Source organism: Bombina bombina, chromosome 6, assembly GCF_027579735.1.
Source record: "Bombina bombina isolate aBomBom1 chromosome 6, aBomBom1.pri, whole genome shotgun sequence".
Taxonomy (NCBI): Eukaryota; Metazoa; Chordata; class Amphibia; order Anura; family Bombinatoridae; genus Bombina; species Bombina bombina.
The window spans coordinates 159,148,152-159,153,204 of NC_069504.1; the positions used below are offsets into that span (position 1 = coordinate 159,148,152).

Genomic DNA, 5,053 nt, shown 5'->3' on the forward strand with positions numbered 1-5,053 from the left:
ATTGAAATATAGGATATCTGAACACATCAGAAATATTGAAAATGCATTTAAAAATCATAGTGTGTCTGAACATTTTAGAATAACACACAATAACAATCCAATAGGGCTAGAGATCAAAATATTAGAATGGATACCACCAAATAAGCTTGATCATAATAGACTATTAAAACTTAGAAGAAGAGAAACCTTTTGGATACATACTTTAAAAAGCCTACATCCAGAGGGTCTAAATATTGATCTTGACATTCAGGCATTCTTGATTTAAAATTCCTTGATTTAAAATTCTTTGTGTGAATGTTCTATAGTGTAAATAAGGATATCTAAATGCTTGAAGTCATAATTTAAGGTATTATATACTTGTAAATACACTAAAATATACATTGACTTATAAATATGTCATAATATTAAAAATTAGATCAATTTTAATAATTATTATAATGTAAGTTTTATTATGGTTTTAAAATAGGATATTATCAGATACAATATATATTCCTAGTTTGTATTTATATTTAATTATTATCACAATAGGGACGATCATGGGTCAAGATGAATAATGTAGGTTTTTAGCTTTTATATTTTTTTTTATATACTTTACTACTATTAAAATCAAAATAATGAGGATGAATCATAATTTTAAAAACAAAATTTGTTCAAAGAGACTAACATTATAGAACATATAAAATAGCCTATCACCACACTTCCCTGAATGTACCCAATCCTGTCTGATCTTGGAAGCTAAGCAGCGTCAGGCCTGGTCAATACCTGGATGGGTGACTGCCTGGGAATATTAGGTGCGGTAGGCCATCTTAGTATCTGAATTTATTATTATATATTTATTTTAACTCAAATATATATAGTATAATATATATTTATGCTTTTAAATGTTAAATTAGCAATTTCATGGTTTTAATATTTATGTATTATTATGATCCACTTTTTACAGTCTTTTAGAAATATGAAAATGTATTATTGTATATATTTATGTGTTTAAATTTGCTAAAATTGGCAATAACATACAATCAAATCATTGAGTATTTAAGGAGGGTACAACCCACCAATGATAGATCAACCTCTTGAGAAAGTTTCCACGCTAGGGAACGAAACGGCAGTTGAGTAGATCTTTAATCACCCAAGGGTGAAAACAGCAGACACTGCACAGCTACACAGCTGAAGACTTCCTTCACACACAGGAATTCAGAGCTGTATGCAGGATCTCACTGTGGAGCAACACAGCACCAAGCTAAAAGGAAGCTTGTATAAAACGGTTTTATCCTACAATTCAAGATCAGCTGGATGCAGTAACCTGGTGAAAGTTTTAAGACAATTTTGTCTGATATGCATTTCTGTTTTTAACTTTTGGTACGCCTAATACCTTCTGTTTTTATTTTTTATCTGTTTAATAACCCTTTTCACTTGAGTCCTGTTGAGCTTTGTCTTTTCTATATTTTTCAGCACTTCATAAGTGATACAAATCCATAATTTTTTATACATATATTCTATAGTTTGATACATATTCTATAGTCTGCAGTTGAGATCTAATTATTTAAAACAGGAATATCTTTCTGACGAATTGTTACACAATACTAAGCCTTAAAGAATAAATATGGATCCAGCAGAACTTCCACAATATGTGTACAATCTGGCTCAAAAGGTTGATCAGATGGGACAAACTCTGAGAGACCTTGTAGTCGAAAACCAATCTCTACGTAAAGTTATTAGAGATTCTATAGCATTAAAACCTAATTAAATAGACACAAGTCCTGAAAAATATAGGCAGTTCAAAAATGCCTGCCTCTTATTGTTTACTTTAAAACCAAAAACTTTTTGCACTGAAAGAGTGAAAGTATTAAATTTAATTTCCTACTTAAGGGATGAACCTAGAGTCTGGGCTGACTCATTGAGGCATATTTATCAAATGTCTGTCAGACCTGATCTAACAGTGCAGATCAGGTCCGACAGACATCACTGAATGCGGAGAGCAATACATGTGAGCTGCTGGTGTAACGCTGCCCCCTGCAGATTTGCGGCCAATCAGCCACCAGCAGGGCGGTGTCAATCAACCTGATCGGGTTGAATTGTGGCGATGTCTGTCCGTCTGCTCAGAGCAGGCGGACAGGGTTATGGAGCAGCGGTCTTTAGACTCACCAGAAACACGGGCCCGCAAGCTCCATTTGGAGCTTGATAAATGGTCCTCATTGTATGAAAATGACGACCCAATTTAAGGATCTTTGCAGGATTTCTTTACTATGATGGATGAATTGTATATGAATGCTAATATAGAAATGATGGCAGAGTCCACAATGTGTAGTTTAAAGCAAGGCAAACGGCCTGTCGAAGACTACATAACTGACTTTAAGCAATGTGCCACTTATTCTCAATTGAATCCTATTGCTCCTTAGGAACCAATTTAGGCATGGTCTTGCAGAACCAATAAAAGATGAACTAGCACTTACTTAATTGCCTAAAACTCCTGATTCTTTGATGTAACTCAGTTAGAAGACTTAGAGAAAGTCTCATGCTGAGACTCAATACAAAACATATGCCAGTTCCAGCACCACCCTTTCACCTAGTTCCAAGACTACTGAAGAACCCATGGATGTTAATTTGTTTTTATTTTTGATAATTTCGTTTGTTATTTTTTGTAATTATTATTATTTTATTTTTTATAATTTATTCATTTTAATTTTAGTAATTTTAGTAAATTTAGTGTATTTTTTAATGTTAGGTTTTAGTGTAAGGCAGGTTAGGTTTTATTTCACAGGTAAGTTTGTATTTATTTTAATTAGGTAGTTAATAAATAGTTAGTAACTATTTACTAACTAGTCTACCTAGTTAAAATAAATACAAACTTACCTGTGAAATAAAAATAAAACCTAAGCTAGATACAATATAACTATTAGTCATATTGTAGCTAGCTTAGGCTTTATTTTACAGGTAAATATGTATTTAGTTTAAAATAGTTATTATTTAGTTAATAATTGTAACTTTAATTTAGCTGTATTTAAATTATGTTAAAGTTAGGGGGTTTTAGGCTTAGGGTTACTTTAGGTTAGTGGTAGTGATGTGGGAGGCTAGAGGTTTAGGGATTAATAGTATTATGTAGGGGCGGGGATGTTAGGGGCAGCAGATTAGGGGTTAATAGTATTATTTAGGGACTGCGATTTTAGGGGCAGCAGATTAGGGGTTGGGGCGGCGATGTTAGGGGCCGCAGATTAGGGGTTAATAACTGTATGTAGGTGGCGGCAATGTTAGGGGCAGTAGATTAGGGGTGTTTAGACATGGGGTTTATGTTAGGGTGTTAGGTTTTTACATTAAATGTATTTTCCCTATAGACATAAATGGGGCAGCGTTACAGAGCTTTTCATTCCGCAATCGCAGGTGTTAGACTTTTTTTTTGGCTGGCTCTCCCCATTGATGTCTATGGGGAAATCGTGCACAAGCATGTAACAGCAGCGTTTGTTTTTGGTGCAGTATGGAGCTCAACACCACCATATCGCCCGCACAAGCCTGCTTTTTTTAAATCGTAATACCAGCGCTATAGGGGTTGAAATAACTCCGCTTTTGTGGCGGTCGCTAAAAACCCTATCGCGTTTAAAAAAATTGGTGCAGTTTGATGTTTTCTGTGACTCAATTTACCAAGTGCCATATTTAACCTCTGACATACCAGAAGTCAACCGCTTCATTTTCATGCTATGAAATTTTCTAATTTTCAATATTACAGACATGAAATGTTTATAGTCTGTTCATACTTTGTCTAGTTACATCTGCAAATCCAATTCCGTATTAATCAATTTTATGCTGGTTGTTGCTACTTCATCTATAGTAGTTACTACTTCATTAGTGATACAAATCACTAATTTTTTATACATATATTCTATAGTTCTGCAGTTGAGATCTGATTCTTTAAAACAGGAATATCTTTCTGACGAATTCTTACAGAAGATGACGCTCCGCGCAGGATGTTGTCGGCTTCCATGATGGCTCCGCTCTGCGCCGCCGGGATGAAGATAGAAGATGCCCCAGGGATGGATGAAGACCTCGCCGCCTGGATAAAGACCTCGCTGCCTGGATGAAGATGGATGTCCGGACTTCAGAAATCATGAGTAGATCTTCTGGGGTTAGTGTTTTTTTTATTTTATTTATTTGGGGGGGGGGGGGTTTGATTAGGGCTTTTGGCATTGAAAAAAGAGCTAAATGCCTTTTTAATGGCAATGCCCATATAAATGCCCCTTTAGGGGCATTGGGTAGCTTAAGTTTTTTTAGCGTTAGGTTTTTTATTTCGGGGGGTTGGTTGGGTTGTGGGTTTTACTGTTAGGGGGACTATTTTTACAGGTAAAAGAGCTGATTACTTTAGGGCAATGCCTTGCAAAAGGCCCTTTTAAGGGCTTTTGGTAGTTTATTGTAGGTTAGGGGATGTTTTTATTTTGGGGGGCTTTTTATTTTTATAGGGCTATTAGATTAGGTGTTATTGTTTTTATTTTTGATCATTTTGTTTATTTTTTTGTAATCTTAGTGTTTTTTACTTTTTGCGACTATAGTGCTAATTATTTCTGGTAGGTTTTGTTTTTTTTTTTAGTTGTAATTTAGATTTTTTTTTTTTTTCTTAGTGTTAGGTTTTTTTAATTTGTAATTTAAATATTTTAATTGGTAGTATTTTTTATTTTATTAGATTAGTTATGTTAGGTTAATTTATAGTTTAATGCTAGGTTTATATTTATTCCACAGGTAAGTTTTTATTTATTTAAATAGAGTTATATTGTAATTTTAATTTAAAGTTAATGGGGTGTTAGGTTTAGGGGTTAATAGTTTAATTTAGCATTTTACGATGTGGAGGGCCGGCGGTTTAAGGGTTAATAGGTTTATTTAGTGGCAGAGATGTGGGAGGCCGGAGTTTTAGGGGTTAATAACTTTATTTAGTGGCGGCGATGTCGTGGAGCAGCGGAATAGGGGTTAATAACTTTATTATAGTGGCAGCGATGTCAGGGTGCGAGGGAAAAGGGTTTTTTAAATAGTGTTGGCGATGTGGGTGGGCGGCAGATTAGGGGTTAATAGG

At 34.5% G+C, this 5,053-nt stretch overlaps 1 pseudogene; it reads left to right on the top strand.

The window, feature by feature from the left end:
• Positions 1-684: 684 nt before the first annotated feature.
• Positions 685-803, top strand: LOC128665214 (uncharacterized; annotated as a pseudogene).
• The last annotated feature ends 4,250 nt before the right edge of the window (positions 804-5,053 follow it).